The sequence below is a fragment of the Felis catus genome, chromosome F1, assembly GCF_018350175.1.
Source record: "Felis catus isolate Fca126 chromosome F1, F.catus_Fca126_mat1.0, whole genome shotgun sequence".
NCBI classification, from domain to species: Eukaryota; Metazoa; Chordata; class Mammalia; order Carnivora; family Felidae; genus Felis; species Felis catus.
This window is the reverse complement of record NC_058384.1, coordinates 85,240-102,837: the sequence shown is the minus strand read 5'-3', so window position 1 is coordinate 102,837 and position 17,598 is coordinate 85,240. Positions and strand designations below refer to the sequence as shown.

The following is a 17,598-nucleotide window of genomic DNA, read 5'->3' as shown; positions in this document are numbered from 1 at the left end:
GCTTCTGAAACCCAGCCAGGATCAAAGTTAACAGGAATAAACGTGAAGTCTTGTAGATGAGTTCAAAAACCAGCTGTACAGGTACAGGGAGCAGATTAACAGATTTCCCATGTAATTTTGGGAGCTGTGGTTTACCAAATGCTTAATATAAGAGCTAGATGTGTCTGCTTAAATGTTAATGTAATTTTAAACTTCAATAGTATTGAATGTGCAATAATATGACAGTAGGTGTCCACCCTACAGGAAGGAAAAGCCCCCATATTTGCTGCCTTGATCAGACATCTAAAATAGTGTGGACAGGGGCCCCTGGATGGCTCAGTCAGTTAAGTGTCTGACTCTGGTTCAGGTCATGATCTCACAGTTCGTGGGTTCAAGCCCCGCATAGAGCTCTGAGCTGGCAGTTCAGAGCATGGAGCCTGCTTCAGATTCCGTGCCTCCCTCTCTCTCTGTCCCTCCCCCACTTGTTCTCTCTCTCTCTCTCTCTCTCTCTCAAAACTAAGTAAACATTTTAAAAATAAAATAAAATAGTGTAGACAATTAGGGAAGCCATATTTTCAAGATACTGACAACCTAGTGGAGCCAGAATAAGATGATCGGGACAGTAGCACATGTAGGTATTAGCATTATTTAACCTGGAGAAGAGACAGTCATCCTTAAATATATGACAAAATTTTACACTGCAAAGAGAAAACAGATTTTCAGTGTTGCTCTGGATGATATAACTAAAACATAAAAACCACAACAGGCAATTTGGACCTGTTAAGGAAAAGAATAACCCAACAATGAACCAAGGCTGCACCAGAAAGTGAACACCTTGTTACTCTAAGTATTCCTGCAAGGGCCATAAATACTCTGGGAAGGAAAGGGTTATGAGAGTATCCAGATCAGGCAGAAGACTGCATTACATGACTGCTACAGGTTCACGCTAATCCCGCGATAATAGTACTTTAATTGCAGAAGAGAACAATTAAGCTGAGTCAGCAACTTATTTCCCCGGAGACAAGTCAGTTTGGTGACAAGGGAGAAGAAATGAGAAAGCCAAAGGGGCTCCAAGATACATTTAAAAATACCTGACGTATAAGGGCCCAAGAGTTGAGACGCAATTGAACAGGTGAGTCCGGATAAAGACCTGGGATTGCACCCCAGGTCCAGCACCTCATTCCAGAAGACATCACCGGGCTGGTCACCTAACCTTCCTGAAGCTCAGGGTTTCTGTCCCTGACATTCAATCCTGCCTAAGGACCAAATGACGATATAAGAAAAGCATTCTGTAAATATTTATACATAAACTACCAGTTATTATTCTACATTAGTCAGACTCTTCTAAGCTTTGCTCACCCCCTTAAAAAAGGGTTATGAAAAACCTAGACTCTTGAAACATCAACCAACATAAAGCTGCGTGAACAGACCAGGGAGGAAGTCCTTTTCAAGCAGGGATCCTAAACGGAAAGTACAGGGACCTAAAAGTACAAAGACAGTCTTGCCCGAGGGGTTAACAAGGCATTTATTACAGAACAGGTTAAGTGTTCCTAAAAAGGATGCTGTTCTGCTTTTTTTGATAACTAAGGACTACAGATTAAGAGTTGACTTGATAAAGGCCCTTGGAAATGTTGGCCGGATACCTTGCTTACAGAGTTCCCAGCAGTAAAGAAGGTCACTTCCTGGCAGGTGCAGGAACCTCAGGATATCTTGGGGACCTTGTGAAGAGGAATTCACCCAGTTCCACAGGTATTGCAGGTCTGTCTGATGGCAAGTATTTGGCTTGGCTTCTGGCCTGGAGAGGCTACTAAAAGTTCAATCTGGAGATTCCTTATAAAAGGTTCCAGGAAAGCAAACTTTAACAGATCCTCAGGATCAATCGCTATTCTTGCTGAGCTTATGTAAATAATTAGGTCAGGTTTCTTAAGACGTGACTTGTTCTACAAATGCATTGGTCTTGATTTGGCCATCTCTGGAAATGAGGGTTTTTAGAGAGAAAAACTATGTTTCAACAGCGCACAGTTATGGATGTTAAATTCTAGCTCCGACTGCCTTTAAATGTTTGTTGTGTGCCTAACCTACACAACTTGAGGTAAACTTCAGAAAAATTGTCACAGTATTTCATGTATAGACAATCTTCTGTGCTTGTTATTCTGTGGGGATAATAATAAGACCCCGTGGGCATATGATTATTTAAACAACTAGAAAATGGGATGGATTCCCCCCAACCATTGCATGCCAAGACTATTCTCACTGTAGACCCATCAACAGATAAAGACTTTCGTGCTTTATTATGTACTTGAGGCCTGGCTAATTCATCAATCTCTAAATACGCAAACCATATCCTCCCTAAACGTGGTCTGACGGTTACCAGAAACCCACCCCTTTCCAAGACTTCGAGGTGGACTTGACAGATAGAAAACCAAGCAAAGGATTCAGGTACCTCCTCGTAACAATCTGCGCGTACTGAGGATGGGTCAGAGCCTTCCCGGCCAGGACGGAACGAAGTCGTGAGGTGGCCAAAGCTCTTCTACGTGAAATGATGCCTCGGTTTGGTCTGCCCTTAACCATACACAGTGACAACGGGCCTGCATTTGTGGCGGACGTTATACAAACCCTGACCACGTCCCTCAACATTACCTGGAACTGCAACACGCAGCTTAGCCCTCCGAGAGTACCAACCCCTAAAGCTAAAGGGTGATGCCTACTAAAAAGATGTTTTTAAAAAAGCATCCAAGGGGGGAATGTTGGGAAAATTAAGTAAAGTTCTGCACCATAAGAGGCCGGGACTAACAGGACTCTAGTTCCTAGCTTAGACACTCCTCTTCCGGGTTCTTCCTCCTGCCCTGCTTGCCTTGGGCGCCAAATTACTACTAGTGCGGAATGCGGAAGTAATGCAGGATAAACTGTCCCCCATGCTGTGCTCAGGGCTCAGATCTCTGGAGAGGGATCTCCTTTGAGCCGGCAGGTGTGAAAGAAAACTCCGATCCACCAAGAGAAAAAAAAAAAAAAAGAAGAGGTGACTTGAATGGACGCAAGCTGACCGCTTATTCTGAGATCAAATGAAAACGTGTTGAGTCACAAGCACAGGCTGACACAGGCATTACAACCCCCGTCAGGATGATAAGAGCCTGCAGAGGCTACAGAGGTCTGGAAGTTGAAGCCCACCCGTCGTGGCTGGTCAACATTCGCCACGCTCCAAGGCTCCAAGGAGTGCCGTCAGAGTATCTCCCAAGGTACTTTCCAGCTGGAGCACCGAGCAAACTGGAGCCAGTAACTGTTTGTCAGGAAAGAAAGACCAAGTCAATAGTCACTGCCTAGGTCTAAATGTTCGGTGTTGACTCCGATACTTCTTATCTGTGTGGTCACTAGTTCTTGTGGGAAAGTCTAGAACCTGACAATGCATCACTTCCCGGGTCGGCCCTATCGTCTCCGCTTTAACTAAGACGAGGTCACTCGTACACGGTGCTTGGTCTTCTCGTATGCGCAGTGTTCCCGTCAACGTCCACGAAAAATACCAATGCTAAAATAAACCTCAATGTTTGTTTCTTTATTCACATTTCAATCCTTCCCTCAAGCCTCTCCACGATTCCCAATGACCACGTAAACTTTCCAACTTCAAGAGCCTTTGCCAGGTCGTTCTCTCGCAGGCAGGTGGGAGCGGCAGGAGGAATTTCTCTCTCTACGCCCCGCAGGCAATAAAGGAGAGCGCTGTCTGTAAGGTATTTTAAAACAATGATAAAGCCAACTACGTCTTTCTTCTTTTTATTACCACCAAGCACTGATAACTGTAAACAACGTGAGATACAACCACTGCAGAAAGCCCCCACCATCACTCCTAACATCCGCTCCCCCCCATCTCCTCCATCTCCTACTGGACAGTTTTTCTTTTCATGAGGATCTCAAACTAAAACAAACCAACAAACAAAACTCATAACAAGAACAAAGACTAATGACAATCAGTGTATTTTCTGTAGTATTTGCAACTGTATCACTTCAACAGAATGGTTCCTGTAGAATTTAATGTGATGCCTCGCTCCAAGCAAAAGTAAGTGTAGTCCAGTTATATAATCCAATCATGATTCAGTATTTAAACTGTTTTTCAAACAATAACAACGTAAACAAATGGTTCACAGCCATAACTGCATGTCAGGAGGGCAAAAAGTTTGCCAAGATTTATGGGATCAAGGTCAGCAGAACGAACTAGGCTATACCGACAGCCCTTTTGGCTGAAGCCAACGTCATCTCAGTCACTGAGAGAAAAGGTCTAACTCAGCAGCACAGAAAGGGCAGAAAGTCCTACTAAAAGAAGAGGCTGACGATGCCTCAGCTAATCTTGGTGACAGCCAGCATGCGTCACAGGCCCCGCAGCTGGACAGCAGGTCTGCAGATCAACACTGTCCTTTCATCAATACCATCAAACGGCAGGGGGTGCCCTTCTAATGGGGTGTACGGGCAACAGAGAGCGGACTATGTAATTATAAGGTTGACAGTCAGGGAGCACAGAGCCCAAAATCCCAATATAGCAAATTACTGCACATATTACAAACAGGTGACTATGGAAAGCAATGTGTAAATACGTGAATATAAAAACAGCCCGGGCCATCGCTGTCTTAGTAGTTCTCCCATCGCACAGCTATGCATTTTGCCATCGCAGAAACAAAAGTGAGTAATAAATCCGTTAAGAATAAGTAGTAATTTGCCCAGCCCTATTAAAATTTCCACTATTGGTTAAAGTGTAAAATGTATCTAAATCCTACAGAACAACACTTGGGTTCATCTACAGAAAACTTAAAATTTTACTCAACGATTAGAACAAAGAAAAATCCCAGAGATTATCCAGAACACACAGCAATCCAATTTCAAATATATCATTCAGACATATAACTAGACAGTTGCCAGAGAGGGCGGGCTCTTGTGTTTCAAAAACAAGCACTTCCTCAGCCGCAAACTAAAGTCTAAAGATCTGCATACTTTCCCAACTGTTTTATCTCCCAAAAACCAAGCGAAAGGAGGAGAAATACATTTCTTAACCCAAGATTTTACGGACAATTCAGAACAAGCCTTATCAGAAAAGGAACACTGTCTAACTTAAAGAAACAGATTAAATGAAGACATATAGAGAAATCCACACAGCAATCAACACAATAACTATAAACATCAGGCCATTTTACCATTTTCTAGTTTGAGAAATTACCCACTAGAGTTAATTACATGTTGAAGCACTGTTTATTTCTAGACACTGCTCTCCACCTGTAAATATCAGCTATGTCCCTAAATATAAGGAGATTACACCCAACTCAAGTACAAATTTTCAAGTCCATCAAGAGTTCACAAGCGTTACTAACACTGTGATCTGAGATCTGGACGAGGTAGATCTTAAGACGGTTAGGTACTGGTGACTACGTGTCATCAGCTTCATTGTGACCATCATGTCACAATGTACATCAAAATGTGTACCACACGGTGCGCCTAGAATACACACAGTTCTTGTCTGTCAATTACACCTGATAAAGCCGGGGGGGGGGGGGGGGGGGGGGGGAGGGATTTACAAGTCAGCAATACACTGAGGCACCAACAAACACAGAACGTTCTAGTTCACTTAGTGCAAGTCAGACCCCCGAACCTGGTCTCCGGGCAACCTGCACCGATGCAGTCTAGCACCCAAGAGGAGGAAGGCACTAGGCAGCTGTCCCCTCCAACAGTGACAGCGCGAGGACTGCCCTGCTGGGTGCCCAGTTTGTGGCAAAACCCAATTTGCCTTTTCAGGTCGGAGTCTCTAATTACACCTAAGTGAGAGGCTGTACGATGTCCTTAGGAAGCGCAGCCAATAAAAATCACATGCAGTGTAGACAATGAGGAGAATACTCAGCATGAACTGCAGTAATGACAAAGTAAGCCGACACGCCCCTCCCTGGCCACTAGAGAAACCACCTGTGTTTACTGTGAGTGAGACACCATGGTTCCGGGAACACTCAACACAGTCTGTGGCCTTGTGGTAGCCAACCCTAGGGACTGGGTGTAATGGGCCGCACTCACACCTAGACTGTCATCACTGGGTAAACCGAGTCACCAACCCGAACCCTAGGGACTGGGTGTAATCCACTCCACCCACATCTGGAGGGTCCTCACTGGGTAAACCGAGTCACTAACCCAAACCCTAGGGCCTGGGTGTAATCGGCTGCACCCACACCTAGACTGTCCTCACTGGATAAACTGAGTCACTAACCCATATTCTAGGGACTGGGTGTAATCGGCTGCACCCACACCTAGACTGTCCTCACTGGGTAAACTGAGTCACTAACCCATATCCTAGGGACTGGGTGTAATCGGCTGCACCCACACCTAGACTGTCCTCACTGGGTAAACCGAGTCAGTAACCCATATCCTAGGGACTGGCCACACCCACACCTAGACTGTCCTCACTGGGTAAACCGAGTCAGTAACCCGAACCTTAGGGACTGGGTATAATCCACTGCACGCACACCTAGACTGTCCTCACTGGGTAAACTGAGTCACTCACCCAAACCCTAGGGTCGGGTGTAATCCACTCCACCCGCATCTGGAGGGTCCTCACTGGGTAAACCGAGTCACTAACCCAAACCCTAGGGACTGGGTGTAATCGGCTGCACCCGCACCTAGACTGTCCTCACTGGGTGAACCGAGTCACTAATCCGTATCCTAGGGACTGGGTGTAATCGGCTGCACCCACATCTAGACTGTCCTCACTGGGTAAACCGAGTCACTAACCCGAACCCCAGGGACTGGGTGTAATCGGCTGCACCCGCACCTGGAGCGTCCTCACTGAGTAAACAGAGTCACTAACCCGTATCCCAGGGACTGGGTGTAATCCGCTGAAACCGCACCTAGACTGTCCTCACTGGGTAAACCGAGTCACTAACGCATAGGGGCTCCAGTACAAGCGCAGGCATAGCTCCCTGCGATCCTCTCCGCAGCTCCAAGCGTGCTGACGAGGTCGCTCGGGGCAGTGGAAGCAGCACAAGCTAAACTCTGGCGCCACGGAGGGTTCCAGAATGAGAACTGCGGTCAGCCTGACAGCACTACGGTCCGCGGGCGCCTGCTGGCTCAGTCGGGGGCGTGGGCGACTGTACGTGGGGCCTGGAGTCCGAGCCCCCGACCGGAGAAAGGGCTGCTAAATTCCTGTGACAAAGAAGTGCAGCCCGAAGGGGACTCGGCTGAAGGGAGACCTCGAGTGTCCCCGGAGCGTCCGATGTCCCTCCAACCCACACACACATCCGGAAGCCAGCACGGACCCGCGGCGAGGCTACGCGGCTGGGCGCCGGGACCCCTCCCACCCGCGCCCCCCGCCCCTCACGGCACCCCTCCCGCGGCCCCGACCATGCTCGGTCGCCCTCCGCCCGCGCGGGGCGCCCCGGTCCCCCCGGTCCCCCCGGTCCCCCCGGCCCTACCCGGTCTCCCCGTCGCGCGGCGGCGGCGGCGTGGCCAAGACGCGTCCACTGAGGAGACCGGCGTCCGGGACGCTCCGGCCCCAACGCGGACCCGGAGCCGGCTTCCGCCTGGCGCCGGAAGGCGTACGAGCGCGGGACCGGAAGTTCCGCCCCCAGGCCGCGGGCAGGGGCGCGGGTTCCTCGCGGCCGCAGGCTGGTGGGCTGGTGGCGGCGGTGGGGCCGCGCGGGGCCCAGACGCGGAGCACTGCTTTGCAGGGTGGAAGGTGACGCGAGCGGGCGGGGAGAGGGACCGGCGCTGCGGGACGAGAGGTGCAAGTCCCCCGCCCCCCTTCTCGGAGAGACGGTCGGGAGCGACGAGCGCGCGCTGGAGATCGGAGGAGGCGGGAGGGCCTGCGGAAGAGCGGGGCGTCGGAGAGAGCCCCGCCGCACGGGGGAGCCGGGGGGGGGGGGGGCTGCATCGGGGCGCCGCGGGGATGGGAGGCTGCATCGGGGACGCCAAAACAGTGATCAAGGCCTTTAAGGGGGGACCAGCAGGGCTCTTACCCCTCATATCACCGCATTGGGCGGATCGCCCCAACCAACCGAAATGCCCGCTGGAACTATGAGCCCTTAGAAGGGTAATGAGGCTTCGTTACCAGCCACAGGGATGAGGACGGTTACCTCTATGGCTGTTTTGCTTGCTGCTAGTGTTTAATCAATACTTTCTTGCGCGCCAAGTCCCCCCTTTCCTCTTTAGGAAGAAAAGGTATGACAATTTTTTTCTCTCGCTCTGGGGTTATGTTGTGAGAGGTACAGATAGGATTGTCAACAGCAGAGAAGGAAGAATGGACAACATGTAGACAGTGCCTACAGGGCACGACATCAGCCCCGCACCCAGTAGAAGGGTGCAGCTTCCCGCTTGCCCACGTTGGGGAGGTTAGCAGTCGCTTTGTGGTGGTGCGTGACATCACCAAATCATGTAGTGGAGAGGTGTGGCCTTGAGAGACTGGGAAGAGCGTGTGTGCGCGCGTGTGTTTGCGTGTGTACACACATGCGTGCACCACCCCCCCCATCAAGAAGTAGAATGTAACAGGCACTCCGCGAAATGTCATGAAATGTTTCCATATAGCTCACCACGATTGTTTGCTTGTGGTAGAAATACCCCTAATAAATACGTCCCCTCAAAGGACCATATACCATGTAAAGTGACCATGTTCCTAGGTGACCAAGTGTCCTGGTTTGCCCAGGACTGAGGGGAATCCCAGGACACTAGAATTTTGGCATTTAAAACACTGGGATGGTCCTAGGAAAAGTGGGACAGGTTGGTCATGTCCCTGTTAAACAGATGAGTCCAGAAATGGACACATCCTCAACCAGGCCCTTCGTGGTCTTCCCCCCACCTCCAGGAATTTAACATATGGCACAGGAAAACACAGAAGGTAGCCCTTAGAACAGTCACATAAATGGCTGTGCCCGAAGGAAAAGGTCTGTTAACACCGTTTGCTGAGGACCAGGACCTGCCCTGCCTCCTTTGATTACAGGTGATAATCCCTGTGTATTTCCAAAACATTCTTTTGCTTGACGAGCCAGGGAAGGCTTCTGCTTGCAACCGAAGTAAGCTTGAGGAGTGTATGCATAACACGTCCTTGTTCAAGGGCATCTGCTCCCAGAGCCCCTGCTGAGTGGGCACTGAGCCACATGCTCCAGACTCACTGGCATAGCAAACTGAAGTCGATCTGTCTCAAACCCAAACAGCTGAGAGTCTCTGCAGCATGGGTTTTGGTCACCAATGGAGCTGCAGTTGGTCTCTTTCATGTTGAGATAGAAATGCCCTGTAAACCTGGAATTAGGTTCTAGGCATGAGCAGGGTGTTGGAGCTGGTGGGACAAAAGCAGGAGATACTAGAGGAAAGAGGGGAGAAGGGAGAAGGGAAGACCGAGTTATCAGAGCGGTGTTCCATCTTTGTGCCCAGCTTTCCAGCGTTGGATTTCCAGTCCCTTGTGAGGTCCAGCTCAACTTCCTGTCCTTAAATTCTGAAAATTCTGTGTCCTTCCAGTAAAGTCCCCGTGCTACTCGGGTTAGTTGTAGTCGGTTCCTGTTCCCAGTGAAACGACACCACCCCCTAAGACACTGGTCACCTGCTCACTCTACAGCATCCGTCTCTTGTCACCAGAGCTCTGGAGTCAGCATGTCCTTCCAGGCCAAGGACAAGAGGGCCACTGCTGCCTGGTCCCATCAGGAAAACTGCCTCAGTTATCATGGGCTGGCGGGTGGGGCAAATTGTATAATCAGCATATAAATCTGGAAGGAGACTTGGGAAATGGTCTATTCCAAATTCCTTGTTACGCACAGGGGAGGAAGAGAGTCCACCCGGATGGAGTTCAGTGGTCCCAGAGACAGGACTATTGATCTCCCTTCCAGCGGGCTCCCCAATTTTTCTGGTGTGGAGGGAGTGCGGTAGCCCCCCCCCAGACCCCTGTGAGACCCCCTAGTGTGCTGCTGAGCTCCCTCCCACCCGCCACCTGGCCTTCGGCATCAGCCTTTGCAAAATCATGACCGCTGCGTAGTTGTATTCAGAACTGGGAGAAAACGTTTTAAGGAAAAATATCTTTTTGTTCCCTCCTTACTCACCACCTGGCTCTGACAGGTAAGTGGGTTAATTAGCAGAGCTAATAAGGTTACTTTAAAAGTTTATTTACACTTTCCACACTCCCATTCATACCTGGGTGTTTTCCTTATCCTTATTTGTTCATAAACATAAATGGAAACAACCGGCATCACCAAGGGCCACGGCAGCCTCAGGTCCACAAGTGTGCCTTCCACCGTTTGGACACACATTAATGCAGTCACGTGGCACAGTGAACCGGCCTGCTTGGAGGCAGTCACGGCAGCATGTTCCTTGGAACGCTAACCACTTAGTGTAGAGTTCTATTAATTAAAGATTATGTATTGAGTGGTAGTTAAGGTCAGCCAGGGCTCTCCAATTAACAATTCCCAACTGCTGCAAGGCCCCGTAGGCAAGGTACTTTTGTGAAGATCTCAATCTCCTATGATCCAACAGTATCACTGAACGCGAAAGATGACTCCTAACTACGTTTAAGGTGGTGCTTTCTTCCTAAAAGGGTAGCCGCCCCAGAAATGTTTCAGGTTACCCAGAATACTTAAAAATGTAACTTTTGGTATTCTGGTCTAATTCGTTATTGTGGTAAAATATATAAAACATAAAATTTGCCATTTTGGCTACGTCCAAACGTGCACTGCGGTGGCATTGCTGCATATGCAACGTATACCCATCACTCCCGTCCGTCCCCAGAGCTTTCTCATCTCCCCAGACTGAAACTCAGCACCCGTGAAACAGCATCTCTCCATTTCCCCCACCTCCCCTAAATCCACTTTCAGGGTAGGTTTGTCCGTGTTGCATCCCATGGAAATATGTTCAACATGGGTTCATGTCCTCTGCAAGTAAACACTTGCGAGTAGAAATAACATAGGGTTTGTTCACCTCTTTTCTCTTGTGGAATTCCAGTGAAATGTGATTTCCACAGGGACACGTCGTATAATAATCAGATACTTCTATTTCAGACCTCTTCAAGGCCTACACCAGTGAAATTCCACCTGTAAAACACAGGGAAACTTGGCGTGGTACTCGTTAACTGAACAGTTTGTGTGGGTGTGTTCTTTTTTTTTTTGAATTTTTTTTCAACGTTTATTTATTTTTGGGACAGAGAGAGACAGAGCGTGAATGGGGGAGGGGCAGAGAGAGAGGGAGACACAGAATCGGAAGCAGGCTCCAGGCTCTGAGCCATCAGCCCAGAGCCCGAGGCGGGGCTCGAACTCACGGACCGCGAGATCGTGACCTGGCTGAAGTCGGACGCTTAACCGACTGCGCCACCCAGGCGCCCCTTTGTGTGTGGGTGTGTTCTGAAGGGCTTGTATACAAGTTCGTAACTGCAAATGCCAAACCTTGTTTGTCTTTCTGCAAAACCAGCGAGCAATCCACACACCTGATGGGTGCGCGAGCCTCCCCGTGTTTTCCTCCTAACATCACAGCTAAGCAGAAATTTCGCTCAAGCCAGAGAAAGCTTCACCTGCCAAACCTCAACAGGGGCCGGAAAGCAAGCCTTTCCTCTTGAATACAGGTTTCACTCAAGGTTGGGTAACTGAAATAGACACACAGCACTGCTCCCGACTTGCAAATCTAACCACCAGGTAAACAATAAAATGAATTTTCAGCTGTGAGTCTCGGTGATACAAACTTAATTTCCTATGAAGAAATTAACTACAGGCTGGGAAGGTCAAGGCAAAACTTAACCTGTAAAAACAGTGGATATAAGTCTTAAAGAGAAGGAATACGCCTTCTCTGTAACAGGATCCTGATTAGTTAGTAAGAAGTCACTTCCTGTGCAGGTGGCACACTCTTCAAAACATTTGAAATCAAGCACAGTACAGGGTGGTTATACCTGCCTTGAGTAGGCGTGGCAGAAGCCTAGTTTTTTCTGATTCTTCTGTGCTTCTATCCTGAGACAGACGACATTGCAAATATTGAGTTGCCAGATAAAACGCAGGATGCCCAGTAAACTTGGGATGTCCTATTATCTTCAGTACAAATAAGGTAGGGAAGCTGAACAACGGGCTCCATCTGTTTCTCTGCGAGGCCCCACTTACTCACACGCCATATTTCACCTTGTATCTGAGTAAACCGAAAAAGCTATGTTCCCACCCCAAGGGGGGAGGGGTAAGAACTTCATCATTCTCTGTGTTTCGTCCTAGGCCCCCGACACCTGATAACGTAAGAGACCGGCCCCCAAGCCTGTTCCAGCTCTGTGTCTGTCAAACTCAGCTGACACTGGCATCAATACCCACCCCCACCCCCACCCCCACCCCCACCCCACCCCGGCTTCAGTGATTTATAACACCTGCTGTTCACCTGCCACTTGCTTTCAATTGGACCCCACCCTGGATTCCTGAAAGAACATTTACCCTGGACCCCTTTCCAGTATAAACCCCCAACCCCAAGTGGTGGGGAGACTCCCTTCCATCTGAGTCTCCCAGACACTCTGCCTACTATACTCACACCACTTGGCGTTATTCGGTAGATCCTGCCCTCACTGCCTCCTGGCTGGCATCTGATTTCCATCCCGCATGCAGCCACGGACCCTCTTGGCTGGTTCTGTGGGGTCCCCTCTGGGTCCTGGGACCTGGCCCACCTACATCACGAGTACATCCCAAACATTGCATGGGACGTAGTTCTAGTAAGAAAGTATTTACTGTTGATCTGAAGTTCAAATTTACCTGAGCATCCTGTATTTTTATTTACTAAATCTGGCAACCCCATTGCACATAAGCAATATTCCGTAAACATTTCTAAAAGAAAGATTCCTTAAATACAGCAATACAACTTTTTCCTCCTACAGAAGTATGCATAGAACTTTGGACTATCAATATACTGTGTTGACACTATGCGTCTTTGTACACTTTCCTTGTGTTACAATGAGAAACAGAAACAGGAAGCAAGACCACAGATGTGCCAAGGGTATTGTTAAAAATTAAATGGAGGGGCGCCTGGGGGGCTCAGCCGGTTGAGCGTCCGACTTCAGCTCAGGTCATGATCTCACCATTCATGGGTTTGAGCCCCGCGTCGGGCTCTGTGCTGACAGCTCAGAGCCCGGAGCCTGCTTCGGATTCTGTGTCTCCCTCTCTCTCTGCCCCTCCCCTGCTCACGCTCTGTCTCTGTCTCAAAAATAAATGAAAACATTTTAAAAAATTAAATGGACAGTGCGTAGGACTGAATCAGAGAGGCTGAGATGATGTCCACATGGTTGTGGGGAATAACTTACAGGTGCAGGGGTCTGGGATTTTAGCTGAGAACAAAGCAGGAGATGCCGTTGAGCCACACTGCTCGCTTCACCGCAGGTACTTTCAAAGTACTTTTCTGTAGTGGGTTGTTGTTGTTTTTTCTTTTTTTTTTTTTTTTTTTTTTTGAGTCGTGTTCTGTATCTTTTACTTTTTTCCTCGTGGCAGTCCGGTAGAATTTTCATATTAGCGGAGTGTGGCCCAAAGAATGTTAGAAGGATCTCTGGGAACGGAAGACTGGCTCTGCATTTACAAAGAGGGGTGGCCTCCGCTGAGCCCTCCCCCTTCACACCTTCTTCATCGTTCACTCCAACAAACCCAAGCGCACACGGTTTATGAGACCGTGCCGCTGGCCTGGCCAGAAACCTGTGTACCTACAATGTCCAAGGCCTCGATGTGGAGTCGCTGGCAGGTGTCCTGTCCCCAGCCCTGATCCCACTTTGGCACCTGGGCTCACCTTGTAGATACTGTTTGTGACACACCTCCTGCATTTTCTTCCTGCGGCTGCTCCTTCCTACATGGGAGAGCGATCAGGTATCTCGACAGACACAGCACTTTCCTTATGAGTCTTTTCTTACTAGTTTTATTAGCCTTTTGCCCCACACAACCTTCTTATTCTTCCTCAACTAAGCATCCCCTCATTCCCGTGTTCGTTCAACAGCTATCTGGATGGCATCGACTGCTCTCGGCCCATGGGGAAACAAGAGACAATTCCCACCCAGGAGGATTTTGTGTTCCAAAGGGGGGGGGGGGCAAAAAATAAACAAGAAAGCATAAATGAATATGTTAAATTGTAACATGATGACAAATGTTTATTTGTTATAACGTGACATGTTTATTTTCCACCATGATAAATATTCTAGGGAAAAAATAAGGCAAGATAAAAGAATGGGGGCAGTGGTAGGGTTTTGATTACAATCATCAAGACGGGACTCTGGGGCAGAGGCTTAAAAAAGGTGAAAACAAAAGGGCTGGGGAAAAGTGTTCCAAGACAGAAGGAACCCCCGGGGCAAAGGCCCCAAGGCGGGTGCAAGAGAGTCAAATTCTGGGCGTTCCAACTCGGAGGCCTGCAGCTCAGGCATGTCTCGGTTCCAGCTCAGACCCAGACCGGACTCTCTTCCAGAATGACTGATTTGTTGGCCTTTCTGTCTCCCCGCATGAGCCCTGCAGACTCTTCCCCTCTGCACACTGCCCCCCGCCCCCACCGGGGCATCGGAGGGGTCATGAGGGAAGACTGCAGCCTGGAGGCTGACAGGACTTGCCTCCTCCTCTGTCGCATCACCTGGGGTGACCCTTCGCCTTGGGAATGGCTGTTGGGACGGGTTCCCAGGTTCGACCCTGCTCCCCGGCCTCGTGCTTCACTCGTGTTGCCTGGTTTCCCAGCCATGCCTCCCTTGCCTCCCCAGATGCCCATCGCCCAGGAAACCAACCCCCTGCACAAATTCCTCTTCGTTAGGATAACTGGTGTTGCTTCTTATTCCTGGCTGGAGCTTGACTGATAAAGGGGCCAGAGAGAACTTTCCTGAAGTCACCAACCACGTTTTATTTGGCTCTGATTGCAAGCACTCAGCACAATCCCAGCAGGTGACAGTGCCCAAACAAGGTTTGTTGAACGAATAAGGCAAAAATATCCTGTCTATGCACCAGCTAAGTAAATTGAGACCAGTGCCTGAAGGCGTGACATCCAACCCCAACTTGCTCATTAAGCTCTCAGAAAGCCACCTTCTTCGGCAGAGCAAATGCAAGGTCTCCTTGTGAGCAGCACCCCCTGCCTGAACCCCTATAAAATAACATCTTTTCTTTTATATTCATGCACTAAGGAAATACCACACCCCACTTTTTTTATTTTATTATTTTAGAGAGAGTGTGTGCGAGCCAGGGAGTGGGGCTGCGGGAGAGAGAGAGAGAAAGAGAAAGGATCTCGAGCAGGGTCCACGCTCAGCAAGGAGCCCAATTCGGGGCTCCATCCCATGACCCTGGGATCATGACCTGAGCCAAAATCAAGAGTCAATGCTCACCCAGGTTCAGTCGACATTCTTTATCAAAGCTTTAATCTATGATGAAGTCATCCTGGAAAACTCAGACTGCTTTGGATCCGGTAACAAGCAGATGAGAGACAGGATTTTGACACAGAATACTTTTTTAAAATGTTTATTTATTTTTGAGAGAGAGAGAGAGAGAGCACAACAGGAGAGGGGCAGAGAGAGAGAGGGGGCAGGCTCCAGTCTTCGAGCTGTCCGCACAGAGCCTGACGTGAGGCTCCATCCATGAACCGCAAGACCATGACCTGAGCCAAAGTCGAGTGCTAACCTACTGAGCCCAAGGTGCCCCCACACAGAATACTTCTGATGTACTTTTACATCTTAGCTCTGTCTCAACACAAGATCCCTTTTTTGGATTGCTATAACATCCTCCAGACTGGATTCCTTGCCACTAGCTTGGGACACACAGCACATTGCTCCCCAGTATTTGTCCAAATCTCTCTTAACTAATTCACACAGCTTCATCACTTACTAGCTGTGTGGCCTCGTAATTTGGTTAACCTCTCTGTGCTTTGGTTTCATTATCTTAAAATGGGGACAACGATAGTACCTATCTCATAAAATTGGTATAAGGTCTAAATAAGTTAACGTAGACAAGTACTTAGGACAAAATGAAATACGTGATGGCCATCATTGCTACACTTGAAAACGCTGTTATCCTCATGTTGCTTTGGGGATAAAATGCAATTCTGTAGCAGATATGGGTTTTCCTACTAGGAACCTCCAGCTATCTTTGTAGACTCACCCTCCACTTTTTCCCTCTCCACTTCTACCCATCATTACCTGTCTCCTCACCCCTCTGACAAAATCTACTTCCTTGCTAGAAGGTTCCGAGGGCTGGACTTTCTAGCACCACTGTCTTCCCAGTCTTTTCTTATTGAGTGTCTTCATGTGTTTTTCTCAGCACTGGAATGTTCTCCTTCTGCCTCTCCCTCCACCACACATCCCTACTTGACCCTCAAGCCCCTCCCAGATGTGACTTCATAGAGAGGAAACGACTCATGTCCTCTAGGCCAACGGGAGACTTCACACCTGACGAGTCAATAGCCCCCCTGTGCACCACCTCACACAGTTACATACTTGTCTCTCCTTACAGGAATCTTCCATCCCTGGAAGGCAGGAAATATACCCCAAAAAGAGGACTCCGGTGCCTACTATGTGTTCAGTTAATGAACAAGTAAATGAACTGATCGAGTAAGACCAACTCAGAACGGACAGAGGCGTAGAGACCTTCACCTGCTGCCTTGTTCACCTGCCGCCTTCACCTGTCACCTTCACCACCTGCTGCCTTCACTTGCCGCCGTTGCCTACTGCTCGCTTGACAGTAGGTGAGCCTTTGGGCCAGGTCACTTGTGATGCAAATAAACTCTAATTGGACCCCAATGTTGTCAGTTCATCCTACTACTTTTTAAAAAATTATGCTAAAAAGGTGTATAAATACACAGCACGTACTAGAAGTTGGTCCTCAAGATGATTAGTTTTGTACAAGTTCACAGCAGGGAAGCTCAATACACTAGTGTTTCACACAAGGGTCGTTCCTCCAAAGGGGTCTGAAAAATGCAAATGTAACCTATTCCTCTTACTACAAAAGTCAAACGCGGAGGAAGAAGAATAAGGTGGTGGGAGAAGAGAGGCGAGTGCTCCAAGTTCAGGGCTACGAAAATGCCAGAAGGACCAGAAACAAGAGATAATCAGCAGTGAGGCGCTAGGGGGAGGTGAGTCCAGGGGGTGGTGAGTCCAGGGGGAGGTGAGTCCAGGGGGAGGTGAATCTAGGGGGAAGTGAGTCCAGGGGCAGGTGAGTCCAGGGGGAGGCGAATCTAGGGGGAGGTGAATCCAGGGGGAGGTGAGTCCAGGGGCAGGTGAGTCCAGGGGGAGGTGAGCCCAGAGGGAGGTGAGCCCAGGGGGAGGTGAATCCACGGGGAGGTGAGTCCAGGGGGAGGTGAATCTAGGTGCAGGTGAGTCCAGGGGGAGGTGAGCCCAGAGGGAGGGGAGTCCAGGGGAAGGTGAATCTAGGGGCAGGTGAGTCAAGGGGAGGTGAATCTAGGGGGAGGTGAATCCAGGGGGACGTGAATCCAGGGGAGATGAGTCCAGGGGGAGATGAATCCAGGGGGAGGTGAGCCCAGGGGGAGGTGAATCTAGGGGCAGGTGAGTCCAGGGAGAGGTGAATCTAGGGGGAGGTGAGTCCAGGGGGAGGTGAAACCAGGGGGAGGTGAGTCTAGGGGCAGGTGAGTCCAAGGGGAGGTGAGCCCAGAGGGAGGTGAGCTCAGGGGGAGGTGAGCCCAGGGGGAGGTGAGTCCAGGGGGAGGTGAATCCTT

The 17,598-nt window shown here is 49.3% G+C and overlaps 1 protein-coding gene and 1 long non-coding RNA gene across 7 annotated transcripts in view; one reads left to right on the top strand and one right to left on the bottom strand.

The window, feature by feature from the left end:
* DISP1 (dispatched RND transporter family member 1) overlaps positions 1–7,843 on the bottom strand; it is a 182,335-nt gene extending 174,492 nt beyond the window's left edge. For 3 of the 6 annotated variants that reach the window (XM_023248075.2, XM_023248081.2, XM_023248079.2), the window contains exon 1: positions 7,410–7,843. The gene's annotated coding sequence lies outside the window, so the exon portion shown is untranslated. The remainder of the gene's footprint in view (positions 1–7,409) is intronic. The other 3 variants (XM_023248077.2, XM_023248076.2, XM_023248078.2) reach the window with 1 other exon arrangement.
* A 5,204-nt stretch (positions 7,844–13,047) lies between these two features.
* On the top strand, positions 13,048–16,666 carry LOC123382750. Its single transcript, XR_006591625.1, has 2 exons — positions 13,048–14,844; positions 16,380–16,666. It is a non-coding gene; the product is annotated as an uncharacterized LOC123382750 (long non-coding RNA).
* Positions 16,667–17,598: the final 932 nt, after the last annotated feature.